This window comes from Meleagris gallopavo, chromosome 8 (genome assembly GCF_000146605.3).
Source record: "Meleagris gallopavo isolate NT-WF06-2002-E0010 breed Aviagen turkey brand Nicholas breeding stock chromosome 8, Turkey_5.1, whole genome shotgun sequence".
In the NCBI taxonomy this organism is placed as follows: Eukaryota; Metazoa; Chordata; class Aves; order Galliformes; family Phasianidae; genus Meleagris; species Meleagris gallopavo.
The window spans coordinates 25,712,207-25,726,579 of record NC_015018.2 but is presented as its reverse complement, the minus strand read 5'-3'; the positions used below and the strand labels follow the sequence as shown (position 1 = coordinate 25,726,579).

General features: G+C 40.8%; 2 long non-coding RNA genes across 2 annotated transcripts in view; one reads left to right on the top strand and one right to left on the bottom strand.

Moving 5' to 3' along the window:
* Nucleotides 1-4,719, top strand: part of LOC104912011 — a 6,785-nt gene extending 2,066 nt beyond the window's left edge. Inside the window, exons 2-3 of the long non-coding RNA XR_794357.3 lie at nucleotides 417-498; nucleotides 2,229-4,719. This is a non-coding gene — a long non-coding RNA (uncharacterized LOC104912011). The remainder of the gene's footprint in view (nucleotides 1-416; nucleotides 499-2,228) is intronic.
* LOC116216900 overlaps nucleotides 53-14,373 on the bottom strand; it is a 31,657-nt gene continuing 17,336 nt past the window's right edge. The window contains exon 3 of the long non-coding RNA XR_004160545.1: nucleotides 53-224. This is a non-coding gene — a long non-coding RNA (uncharacterized LOC116216900). The remainder of the gene's footprint in view (nucleotides 225-14,373) is intronic.

Below are 14,373 nucleotides of genomic sequence, written 5' to 3'. Positions count from 1 at the left end.
AAAAAAAAAAAAAAGCTTTATTGTATGCCCTAAAACAGTTTGTCACAGCAACTGTAAATACTAGAACATGGTATAAATCATTTTATGGTACCAGAAGCATTGTACTTAAAAGAGTAATAGGTGCCTAGCTCCAGATGTTCTAAAATATTCTGTTAAACCGTACCTCTGAAACTTGTTAATTCAGGCAGGTTTCATCTTTACTGAAGTGGCCACTTGTTAATGATCTTCAAAAAAAAAAAAATTTCTGAGTCAGGAATTAAATGAAAAAAATATTTTTCTCATTTGTTACATGCAGTCATTGTGTTCCCCCCCTTCATATTATTCTCACACATAAAGTCATCATGCCTCCTCTGTCTATATATAACTTATGATCTTAAGTACATAATAAATAAGATATTTTTAATCCTTTCTTTCAGGAGCCTACACTTTCTGACAAAAGTTCCTCAAATTCTCATGATTCCCAGCTCACGATCTGGAGATCTCAATACAAAGCAGCAGGTAACTATAAAATCTAGTACTGTCATACCCTATATAACAATCTATGTAATCTGTTGCACACTTCACGCTTCAGTTCTTAACACAGGAATTAGATGATTCCTTTCCATTCAGCTAGTCCACTTCAATAAACCTCTATAATATGTTTCACACATTGTCAAATCCATTTCATTACAACGCTTTCCATTTAAGGAAAAAATGCCTTTGCTCATTTCAAGTCTTAAAGCAGAGTATTTTCACAGGATGTGGTAAGCAGTAATGATGAACTAGGAGACGCATGAGGACTGGGTTCTGTCTTTCAGAAAGAATGTTCTGTCTTCATTCCTGTCCTGTTCCCCTGCCAGTCCATTCACCACTCTGCCACTGAATGTGCCTCAGCCCAGAAACTCTCACTTACTGTAGCAAATGAGCCAATAAATCTAATATGTCATAATCTCAAAGCCAAGCAAAAAATATGGGACTGAATCTGTCACCAGAGTAAATCTGCTCAGCTAGAGAATATGCTCTGTACAGTTTTGATTATTATCAGGTGAGGATATGACCAAACTAGTGCAGATCTTACCACTGAAGCTTTATTGTGCAATTCATATAGGTTTGTGTGTGCTGATAGCTTGGGAGCACTGGTCATAGTGCGTATAAAAACTGGGATGATGCCTTCTTTTCTTCTTCCTGTAAAAGTCAACTTATTGCTTGTGTGCCTCTTCAGCACAGAATAAACGTCAGGGGTTTTCCATGGCTGGGAGAACCTACTGCATCAGCCTGGATCAGAATCCAGTTAACTGCCAAGAGGAAATCTTATACGAATGAATATATGTCTTGGGAAGTAATTTTCTTGCCATGAGTAAAGAGGGAAGTAAAATATTCTCGATATGGGCAGATCTACCCACCATATCCCTCCCAAACATCTTTGTCCCAGTCATACAGGACTAGTGTCCCAAGTCATCAGTTTGATGATAGAATCATTTAAGCTAGAAGGTCATTTAGTCCAACTCCCCTGCAGTGAACAGCTAGATCTTGCTTTTCTACCTGAGGGCAGAAGTAGCACAACACAAGCCATCACAGCAGGACAGATGGCTCCACAGACTCTTTATCTCTACATATGATCAAACTCTGATTGAAGTAGCCAAGAGAACGTGAAAAATATTGTCATAAATCCTCAGGGAAGGAAGGAATTGATTTCTTCAGATTTCCATCTCTGAGTAAAGTCTATACCGTGGTCCTGTCTTTCACCCTGTGATTTGCCTTCTGGAATTTCTTTACATCCTGGAGATACACTGTCAGCACATCCAAAAATGCTAGCTTTTTCTCTACAAGACTTTGCTGTAGTTGCTTCTTGCCTTCATGCTAGCTACCATATGCAATCAGGCTGCATTGAGGATGAAAGGTATTTTTAAAAACGGAGAACCTAAAACTCTATTGAAGCTCTCTACTAATCTCTCCACAGTTGTGTTACAGCTGTGCAATAATTTCTTAGACTCATTATAACTGAAGCATTTTATGACCATATTATGCAGTCCAGTAGTTGCCAATGTTTGAGTCTTCATTCACTTGTAAATGATACATCATCTGCATTTCCACATGCATAAGAAAATGATTCTATTAATATGATTACACTTCTGATGTTTCCTAACCAAGGCAGTCTGTCAGAGCATCTGCAAATCCCAGGAAAAAAAGAACAGTTTTCCCTTCATTTTCTTCCATTTTAACTTCATTGTTTGTGTTCCAACTTCCAGGGAGGAGAGCTGTGTCGAGTAAGAGATGAGAAGATGACTGTAGTAGCACCTGTATCCCATCAAATGAAGAGCAAATGTGGTTGACCGTAGAAACTTCATGAGGGAACAGAGAGGAAAAGCTTGAGGACATCTTTCTCCTGGTATTTTGCCTCAGTTTCCAGTGGAAACACAGATTTTGTGTGTTAGAAAAAGCATATGTTCAGTACAACTTAGCAGCTGTAGTAAAACATTTCTTCCACTGAACATCCCATTTATTTAGAGCCCAGGCCTTTTGATTTCCTTTTCCTGGAAAAGACATAGCCTTTTTCTCCAGTCAAAGAGACTAAAACCTTTGATATTGATATGATATCTATGAATGTCCTTCTCTTTTTTTTGTTAGTACTATTTCTTCCTTTCTGAGATAAAGGGACTGTTAAATACCATAATGAAGATTCTCCAGATTCTTTCTTTCATTGGTTGTGGGTGTTTTTTTCTAATACTTCATACTACTCTTTTTGTTGTTGTTGTTAACAATCAGGCTGACCATCTATAATTTGTTCTTTTTACCATTTCTATAAATTATCTGGATGCAGGACTTGAAGTCTATCAAGTAAGTTTGCAGATGTTAAGTTAGGAGGAGCTCCCTGAAGGGTGGCAAGTTCTTGCAGAGAGTTCTTGACTGACTAGAGCAATCAGCAATCAAATTAAGTGTATTAAGAGCAAGTGCTGGATTCTGCACTTGGGACAGGGCGACTTTGGATATGTGTACTGACTGGGGCACGAGAGTCTGGAGAGCAGCCCCAAAGAAAGGGATCTAGGGGTTCTGGTTGATGGCAAATTGAATATGAGTAAGCAGTGTGCCAAAGCAGATTTGGTGAAAGTTCTGGAGGATAGGACATGCCATGAGTGGCTGAGGCCACTTGGTTTGTTCAGCCTAAAGAAGAGGAGACTGGGGGGAATTTCAACACTTGAGAGAATGAGGATGGCTGCTAGAACTGAGAACATGCATAGGACTGTAAAAAGTTTCTTGGACATGTTTCCAACATCTGTTCTGCCTTTGAAACTGCATGGTATGTTTTGAGCAGCGTGTTGAGATGTCTGGGAGCTTTGACATTTCAAGGACATTAGAAACTGTTTAGAAACCATCCTTAATAGCAAATAACTAAACAGAAACTTGATTCATTTTATTCAGCTCCGTGCAATGAGGAAGTGGGCAAGCAAAATAATAACATTTCATAGGACTAAAGCAGAAGTCCCAGGGCCCAGAAACTCTACTACAGTGTGGCACGTGGCAGTGTAAGGTCCTTTTACACTGCAGTCTCTGTTGTCCTGTACCTTGGAATTCTTCAGGCAATGAGGGTGTATAGTGTTACTCTACTTTAGTCATGGTTTTGCTCTGAAGCAATCATTTTATTTTCCTGATTTGTCTGCAAAGAAGAGAAGGGCAAAAATGTCAATACTGCTTTGTTTCAGAACTGCTCTCTTGCTTGTCCTTTGTACTCCCTGCTCTCTGTTGGTTTGTGTTTTTTGTTTTTGGTTTTTTGGTTTTTTGGTTTTTGTTTTTCCCCTCAACATCTCATCTGACTGCTTATTCCCTGAAGCGAAAATGCAAACCAGGCCCTTGTTCACCTTCCAACCTTCTTGGCATTTCTCTCTTTTTCTACAAATCCATACCAGCATTAAGTGTTCTATCTTAATATTCCTTTGTGTCTACCTCAATGCTGCTCAACCTCTTACTGTTGAATTGCGCAAATGGCTGTTTTACCTTTACCTTCTTTCCTCTGTTTCTATTTCTCAAGAACTCGCTGTTCTCTTTTCCTTTCCTACTCACTATTGTAGTTATTTTTTTCCAATTGGTCATTATTTGCCAGTATCAACAAATTTGTCACAAAGCACCACCTGCTTTCTTCTCTGTGCCCTTTATAAAACCTATACAAACCACAGAGAACTGAGTCAGAAATTCCTGAAAACCTCACAAACCATTAAGTAGGAAGGTTTAAACAGGCAATAATAGCTGGAGATTTAAAATATTCATTGACTTATTCATTATGAGGATGGAGTCATGAGGGCTCTAAGTGGCAAAAGCCAAACAGTAGAGGGTAAAGATGGAGAATTATTTATCAGGCTATGAGTGAGGTAATGAATAGCACATTTGACTTTCTTTCTCTACCAGAAATCAGATACCAGCTCTATATAAGCTACCTAACATCAGTCTGCACCATGTTTATTCCTGCTTCTATGTTCTGCTCCTCACTTTGGTGGGCTACGCACAGTCGTAGCTGGAGCTATATGAGAAACGCTTTTTGCAGCTGAAAGCTGCTTTTGAGACTTCCTTATGCAAAAACATGTTGCTTAGGATGGACCAGTGCAGGCAAAATCCTACTAAACTCTAATTCTTGAAGAAAGCACTGCTGGGAAGAAAGAAACTCAGACAATCGCACAATATTTTCATGTGGAATTGAAAGGTCTGATGAAGTCAGGATGAAGACTGGTCCAAAGTTACTTGTATCTAACAAGTAATTGCTGAAGCCATTAAATGGTCATTGTGGTTACATTCATTTCATTCTTACAGTTTAATTTGTTTATTATATACTCAGAGTTTCAATCTATGTTCCATAAAGTCTTGAGGGACTTGGACCTCTAGAGACTTTAAATACAGGCAGCATAACTCTCCAAAGATTTCCACACACAAAAAAAAAACATTGTCTTAAATCAGCAAGGATTTTTTCCCTTAGAGAAGGCAGCACTGGTAAAATCAACATTAATCCTGCCTTGCTACTCTCCGTTCTCAGTAGAGAAGTCCCACTGAGTTATATTATGAAGCCAATCTTCATTTTATCTTGTTTTAATATCTGCTGGGAAATTGTGAAGACAAAGTTACCTTTCTTTTCTAGCTAAGAAAAAAGAGTTAATAATTTACAGGAAGTTAATGGAGCCTATTCCACCTGGCATATTAAATGAAAGAAGAAGCATCCTAACCATCTTAGCGTTCTTGCTTTACTGCTCTGTCAGAGAGTCCTTGGCCAAATGCTGCTCTGCACTGTCCTGTAGGTATCAGGTCTGTATCAGTGGAAGATCTGCCTACGTACCAAGGCCACTTTCAATATATACAGAGCTCCAATACTACGAAAATGTCTTCACTGGGCAAAAGCTGAGATTGACTCAGCTGGAAGTTTTATTACTGGGATCATTATGGTTGCGCATTACCAAGCCTGGTAAATCCTTGGTAAAATTAATACACAGCAGAGAGATGTTTCCTACTGGGCTGTGTTTTCTATATATTTGGTGTCAAATGGAAATGGGTTGTTTTGCTCTTCTCTCAATTGAATGCCAGCATTCCACAACAGATGCTGCAAACCTGTGTATTGACTATTTTCTCCTTCATAAACTGACAACAGATCTCTGAGCGATGCTGGACGGCCCCAGAGATGAATACTGGGCAGCCTGAGAGTTAAATGGGCTCTCTGAGGTGATTTTTCGGAGATTACCTTCTCTGTTTCACTCCCACACCCTGTACCCAAACAATGAAGTTGCTTCAAGACACTACATGCTAAGAAAGAAACATTGTTTTCTTGGAAGCAAAAAATAAATACAGCGCTTCTCCTGTAACAACCTCTTCAGTCCCTTGCCCAGCTGCTAGTAATAAGCTCTGCAAAGCAAGTATTGGGGCTTGAATGTGAAATGACAAGAAAGAAAGGAATGGAGCCTTTGAGGTTACTTGCCCCCAGAGTGATTTGCATTTGTTTTCTGTGCTGGGAACAAGCAGGAAAATCCAGTGAAGTCAGCAAATATGTTGTAACCCCTGTGTCAATTTTCTTTGGGGGTTAAATCTAGTACTGTTTTTTCGACTTCCTGATGATAGAAAGATACATTCACCGCTCTCTTTCTGAGAGTGGATTTTTAGGTTTTTGGATGATCTGTGATTTCTAGTTCCCTGAATAACTCATAATTATTGTAGAACCCCAGTTTCCCATTTCACGGGTGGTACACAGCACAGCTGGACACATGGGGATCAGTACGTTGACCAGCACATCTCGATATTGCTATCGAGACTTCAGTCTCAGTACCCCTCAGTAGCCTTGGTTAATATACAACACCATGTGGCCCTGCAGCTCTGTCCCTGTAGCAAACAGAGGTGCTTCAGTCCTGGACTCCATCACAGCATTCAGGTGGGGCTCACAGCCCCACGTCACCTCTCCTTGTGTCACCTTCTGCCTTGAGCCTGTAGATATTGTGTCCTTCTGCAACACACCAGCATTTCAGGCAAACTCAGAGCCGTCAGCATCAAACACTTCATCCTGGAGGGGCTCCAGCTCAATGCAGACTGAGCTCCCACCCCAACAGAGCCAAGGTCTTCAGTGCTAGTGCCAAGGGCACAGCAGCAAGGGGCATCTTGGAGGTGGTTGGTCCAGGCAGGCAAAGCAGGCTGAGCATGGGGGAAACTAGAAGGTAAATGCTCTAATTCTGTCCCCTCTCCCCCTTCACTCTGCTCTTGCCTGCTTGACTTTCAGGATGTTGCATTATAAAAGCAAATACCTGGAAGTCAGCATGAAACAAATCACCTTTCTGGTGTACGTGATCGCTAGCACAAGCTCAGAGCAGGCTGTTAAAACAGAAATTTTCTCAGACGGAGCTCCTAGTCTGTTTTTTGCTCTACTTTTCTACAACATCCTCATGTATTAGGTTGTAATTGTCCCCCACAAGAACACCACTACTTCCTGCACCAGATCTGAGTTCATTTTTTCCTCCCTTACATTGCAAATGATACCCACTGAGCTCTGCAAAGAGAAGCATAATGGACTGCTGTTAGGCTTCGTTCTAGAGATAAACAGAAATGGGGAATATGCCAAAAGGAACAACCTTGAATTGGCTGAATTGGCCACATTACAAAAGAGTCATTTTCAGGAAAGTCTGTCCTTCAGGGCCTGGCTGAGTTCACGCTCTGCAATTCACAGAACTAGTGTCATTAAGGGAAAGCATTCCTGCTCTGCCTGCACTCAGGAGTCAGCAGCAGATTGCTGTCCTCACAAGGCTCCCAGGGGATAGGCTACAAGCCACTACTTCAGGTGGTTTATCAGACTTCTGCTCTGAGATAAAATGACAGAGTGAAAAAGAGCATGCTCTTATTTCATGTTCCTCCTGGATCACTGGAACCGTTTCTTTCCTTACACACAATTAAATGCTATTTCCAAAATCTGTTGTAGTTGCTATAGGACGCTAACAATAAAACAAACTTAATTTGTTTAAAGAAAAAATAAATTCCAGTATGTGATCCCCAGAAATACTGTATAAAGATTTCTCTTCTAGCTTTTATAGCTTCTATTTAACTCTAGATCCAGGGTGTTCATTTATAATTCACAAACTTCTCTTATCTGATTAGTTTAGTTCCACCAAGCAAAACTGCAATTTCAGAGGACGCAAACAAAAGTACAGAGTTGGAATTTTTAAAACTCCTTTCTTCTCTCTATCAGAATTCATACTTTCAAAATGTAAGGAGTTGGTTTTCCTTTTTTTTCTCTTTTTCTTTTTTTTTTCTTCTTCTCTTTTTTTGTGTGTTAAAGGATTTAGTCGTGATTTTGTAAAACTCAAAATTCAGGGAATAATTCAGGTTAGATCTTTGACGACGCATGGCATGTTAGAAAACAAACGCTCACTGAAGCTCAGTCTTCTGCCAACATGCTGCCACATGACAAATGCTGTCTTCCAACATCATTAATCTCGCTTATATAAAAATATTCTACAACACTTCTTTACAGGCTCAGACACTCACTTTAGTGTTATTTTGTGGGAGAACATTTAGAAACTGCAAGGAAGCCATAAAAGAATGTAACTAGGATCCAGCTTCTGAAAGCTAGAAAAATGACTAGATTGATTTCAAGACTAGAAAGCTTCTAAAGTAATGGAGAAAAAGTGGCTAAGAAAAAGTGCTCCTGAGGCAAAAAGGCAAAGGAAGAAAAAGTAAGGGCTCTTTTGCCATGATCTGCTTGCTCTTCTTGGTCTCCTGAAGGGCTGTCACTTGAATCAGGCCAAAGGACAGATTGATATCTGTTGCTACCACAGAGCTGAGGTGAGGATGGCCACCCAGGAAGCCCAGTTGCTGTTCTCCTGCTGCTGAGCCTGGTGAGATCACACACTGTAGCAGAAAGAGGTATAAACCAATATATTTTACCTCCCATTTGCTGTGGAAATTTGCCTGCCACAGGTTTACTGAAGGCGGTAACACACTAAGTCACAGACTCAGTCACGCGTTTAATTCTGAAGTGTGGTGGGATTTGATTCAGTCCATATGAAGACATTAAGCAACACCCACTGGCAAACTCATCATCTGCAACCTGGAACAGGTCCTGCACAGCAGCTTCCTCCTCATGCGTGGAAGTGATTCCTCCCATCCAGCACATGCTTGGAGGCACATCTTAAGTATGATTAAGTGCTTAAGTACGTTTCCATGCTAACAGTCCTGTCTCTGAAAGAAAGCTGCTTTGGAAAAAGTGTCTCTGACGGTATTGTAAGGAGATGGTGACCCTAAACTGTACCTTAGCAAAATACAAATGCTACAGCACAGTCCTGATCAGACCTCATCTTGCAAACATATGACTTTGAGCAGGTTTGCAAATGACTTGGCTACCTTGAGCAAGTCTATTTTAATGTCAACAGGAGACCAGCCACACACTCACTCATGCTACACCTCCAGGTACATGACTTCAAGAACTTCATCTTCCAGATAAAATAAAAGTGTCTGCTCTGAATCAGAAAATCTCCTCTACATCACTGCTAATAGTGGATTGCTCATTTAATCTACCTCTGATTTCCCCACCACTGATAGCAATAGATCTCAGAAAATTAGGTGTGATTTAGGCAGTCAGCCAGCTCTAGAAATTGCAGGTCTTCAACTGCTTCAGCTGCTGAGCCTTTTGGAACAGCTCGAGCTGTAAATAAGTGTTCAATGCTTTTGCATTTTTTATGATATGCTGATGCAGTTTTTTTGCGTCCTCGCTAATTTGCCAATAAAACATGGCACACAGAATTCATGTGTTGTGCTGGGGACAAACTGTTTAGAAGACAATATCAGAAAACTACGGATTAAAATGTTTCCAGGTGGAAAAAGCATAACAATTGGAAGCAAGATGACTTGATAATCTGTTGTCCTGAGAGGGTCTTCTGATTTTAAAAATAAATAAAAATAAAAATGAATGGTTTGCTTTTATCAGTTCCAAAGCCATTTAAAGGAAAATGTTCATTACTTTATAATCTTATGTTTAAGGGCAATTTGCATATTTCAGAAGGAAACTTGACTCTCCATAATTCAGATTGTTGGACTGGGACTTCAAAAACAGAACAGCAAATTGGTCATTGCTTTTGGTACAACACCATCTGTTAGTATGGATTTTTTTCAAAAACAGCTTGTCCTGGATTTCACCCTTCATCTGTTCTTCTTTAGTGCTGCTCACCTTCAGTCCAAGAACTTCAGAGCACTGAATATACACTACTTAAGCTTCCCCACTAGCAATACTCAAGTAAGAATGCAACAGGCATATGAGGAGCAGTTGACAATCCCAGGTCTGCCCTGGCTGACTTTTAGAGTTCCTCCCAGTTGTTCTCTCAACCAAAGCTCCATCTTTTCTTCTCTGTCACTGTACAAAATGCCATTCTTGCCTGGCAGTGGAAGTGTATGGTCAATACTCCTCTTTCCCCACTCCAGTGAAGACATTGTACTTGTAACAAACGAAAAACTTTTTGTGTCTTTCTTTCTTTTCCCTGACACAACATAATGTAACTGCATTCAGACAGCCACTATTGGTTCCTGTTGGACATTTCCCCACCAACCGCATGTCAGGTCTCTAATTTCCTCAGAGCAGGCATTAATATTCTCCCATTTTTTTGACAAACAGCAGTCACAAGTAATTGAACAAATCTTCCCAGACAGTTGACCAAACTGAGGGAACAGAAAACAACTCATTCCTCATCTGCAGAGTCAAGAACTTTTCCCGAAAGGGTTTTGATTTTGGCTTTAAAAATGTAACAAGATATCTTTGTTTTTACTTTTTCCAGGGCAAGGATATTCACTCTAATAAAAATAGACATGAAAGTAGAACACAGCTGATGTCCTTAAGAAATCAACAGTCACATCAAAACGTATGGCTATCTGCTCTTGATTAATGCCACATGAAACACTCCATAGCTATGAGCTCTGGGCAAAAGCTGAAAACTTTCTTGAGGTGTTGCCAGCTGTTTTGTAAAAGCCAGAAAGAGTGCTTTTCACGGAGGAGGCTGCAGTATATTTGCTAGTCACACAAGTGTTTACAATTCAGCAGCACCTATTTATGCTGCTTTGTGACTAACTGCGCTATATGTACCTTAAAGGGACCAGGCAGCAGCTCCATGCCATCATCTCTCTGGTAAATCACTATGATCAGACATGAACAGCCCTATTCCTACCATTTCTTTCTTTAACTGAAGTTGTTTTTTGAGGCAAGAACAAAATTCTAAGCGAGACAGAGCTGAAGTAAAGATGTAAAGGTCTGGAGACACAGGCTCAGCCAGCTTACAGCAAAACCCAGCTGCTGACTCTAGAGGAAAAAATGCCAGTTTGCTCAGGCTAAAGAGTCTGTTTCACTGAGGCCACCCAAGCCAAGTGATGTTCCAGTAGCATCAAGTGTCCTCATGCTAACGTCAATGAAAGCCCCCACTGAAAGTCAAGGTTTAGAATACCCATTCTGGCACTCTCTCCGCATCACCTGCAGCTGCTGGAAGCTCGAGGCACTGCACTTTTACAAAATACTAAAATTTTAGAAAAGGACCAGAAAGACAATAAGGATAACTGTAGAAGAGGGAGAAAAAAATAAAAGGAAAAAAAAGGAAAAAAAGTAGAATTTCCTTTTTACTTTTTTTTTTTTCCCCTCAGACTATCCATTTGCAGAACTATGTCAGGGCTGTGGGATTACGCAGGGATCTGTGTGTGAAAGCCTTCTGCGGTCTCTGTCCTAGAAGCCTCTTCTTTCCTGAAAATAGGCCAATGGGCCTCTTTCTGCTTTGCACAGCACGGGGAGGATTGTGACCAGGCCACACCAGCCCCCAGGTGAGTCCATGAGCATTTCCCTCAAGGAGAACTGGTATAGTTCAGCTGCAGCAGTGAGCTCTGTGAGCACACTTCCACCAGCAGCAGTCCCTAACTATTTCAGTTGATTCACAACCTGACGCCTCTGACCCCAGCTTGCAGGCACTGTGAGTGCTTCAGATAACACATGAAAAATTATCAGACTACAGGGAGAGACTGCTGCATTATTTCTTATACTGAAAACCCATGGCTAGCTTTGGCATGAAGAAAAAGTGGCTGCTTCCTCCCAGATGTCCTACCCCATTTTTCTGTGTTTGTGGTCCTTCATTTTTTCCCCTATGGGTAAAAAAGGACCTTATTTCTTTGCACTAAACATTAATGATTCATGTCTCCAAGGGCTGAACTGGAAAATTTCCTAGATTATACACCTGCCTGTTCTAGGAGTACTAAATGTACTAGCAGTGGGTGGACTTACTCAGGCTCCCATTAAGCAACATCTGTGGGTGGATTTTTAGTCCAGCTGTTAACACGTGATTTATTCTGCAGTCAGATCAACCATGCCAATGGAAAGAGTAGGCTTCAAGCCTGCTACTGAAGGGACTGATTACAGTAATTACTGTCACCATGAAACATCTTGTAAATGTTGGCAGATAGGCTCATAGTCCCACATGCCAGCTGAATAAATGAGATCTCGTTACTTGCAGGTTGTCAAGTCAAATGATGCAAAGCAGTTTAGGGCAGGCATTCACAGCGTGGAGATACCTACCAAGATACTGGCCACAGTCACAATGACCACATCCTGCTACTTCTCTGGAGTGTCACCACTCTAGAGAACCAGAATCATAGAATCATAGAATGATTACAGTTCAAAAAGATTTCTAGGATCATCTAGTCCAACCATCCACCTACCACCAATATTGCTCACTAAAGCATGTCCCTAAATACCACATCTCCATATTTCTTGAACACCTTCAGGGACAGAAGCCCATTTTGGTGCATGACCACTCTTTCTGAGAAGCTTTTCCTAGTATGCAGCCAAGAGTCCATGTTATCTGTCCGTGTTACAGGAGGATCTAGGAAAGTCATGTTCTGTGGCTGGAAATTGGTCTCTACCATAGGGTACAAAACTTGTTTCCATTTTATGATAGAATCATAGAATATCCCAAGTTGGAAGGGTCCCATAAAGAACATCAAGTCCAACTCCTAGCTCCATGCAGGACATGGAATTGGGATGCATAAATTAAAGAGTCCAGGGCTAATTTGTCAGTGACAAAACAGGTTGGGCAGATGTAGGGCAGTACTGACCTCCCTGATAAGAGGTAGCAGCACTGTGCTTCTGGTTTCATTCTGACCCCAGCACTCCATGAGGGCAGAGGCAGGCAGATGGCTGTGGTCACCTCTGCACTTGGAGGTCACACAGCACAGCTGGCAGAGCCATCACACACTGAGTCAGGCTAAGCACATGTTCCTCTCCAGTTGGGAACAAGAACAAACCAGATAAGTATGGCCATGAATCAATCTAGCCAGAATTTTAGGAAAGTTTGCAGTTATCAGACAAAAGAGAGGAACCAGAAAAATACATTAATCAGTGAGAGTGAACTCACCAACCAGACCTAAAGTTTAATACATTTTAATAGATGTTACTTCTAATTAATGAATTAATGTAATTATAGTGATTATAAGTTATGTAACCAATTCTTGATCAATTAATCTTTAATTAACTCACTTTTAAGTACTCCCATTTTAATTAATCGATCTGTACTTTGTTTGTGTATCTCAGCACTGCACTCCATGACCCAGGAGATCTCTTCTTGTCACTCTCTTACAGTCTCGTTTTTCCTGCCCTGCTTGCCATTAATTTCCCATTAACATTAACTTCTTTCCTACCCCTCCTCAACTCTTCCCCACAGCATGGAGTAGCCAAAGATGAGGATGTCATGCTTCCCTCGAGGCGGGGAGATGATGGACTGAGGTGATGGGCCCAGTCTACTCAGGGCCAACTTCAGAGTAGAAAAACTGCTACTCAAAAATGCACTCATAAATGCTAATTCTCCCTCTCAGACCTCTCAAATGCAGAGCAAACAAGGCTCAGATTGGCACAGCCAAAGCAAAACCTCTCCTCTCCTCTTTGCTTTCTCTCAGCACCTTGAGCTGAAGCCACTCTGATTCTCATACTGATGCTGTGCTAACTGCTTTCCTGTGGCTTTCCTGCTCATCAGCCACAGAACTTACCTGCTGCTCAGGAGGCAGCTGCAGCTTTGGGGACAGCTCTTTGTCACACTCACTGATTTTTGCTTTTCCAAAACAGTATTGTGCTCTGAAAGGATGTTGCCCTCACTCCCCAGACTCCTGGCTGTGTTTTGTGTGAAAAGACCAGCATAAAGGCCGGACTAGCAAGAAAAAGCAGTTGAAAAGATTGATTTGCTAGGAAGCGAGTCTGAAGATGAGTCCTTGAGATGCAACATGTTGTATTCAAGGATCATAGAATCATAGAATCATTAAGGTTGGAAAAAACCTCTAAGACCATCTAGTCCAACCATCCAGCCGCTGCCAATACTGCCCACTAACCATAGATGCCTCAAAAAGTCACATTGTTCTAGAAAGTAGAAGTATTTTCCAAACTATACAAATTCTATTCTATCTATATCTTACTTTTGAAATCAATACTCACGCTTTTGTATTTTAATTGCAGACATTGCAATGTATGGACAGTCGGAAGCACCAATTTGAATAAATATTTTAAGTTGTTTTGTTAAAATTTAGTACAATGCCAAGTGGATACTGCTACTAAGAAATAGTCATTGAATTTCATTTTAGCCTACTTTACGTAAAAAGTATTTTGTTTGGGGGAGCAGAGCCGTTCCACTGCACATACTCCTAAGGGGTCATAGTCTTAATACTTGGATTTGTTCACTGTATCTGAGTATCAGAGTTTACCTCTGAGTAAAAATTAATTGGATCCTAGTCTAGGAAAGGGAGAGGTGATGATCTGTTCCTATGTCCAGCAGAATAGATAGTGGCAGGCAAACCTACAGGCATTTCTTGTCCTCAGTGACAGGTTTTCTCCTCAAATCCCTCTAGAATAAATCAGTTTAACCTCTTTGCTATTGA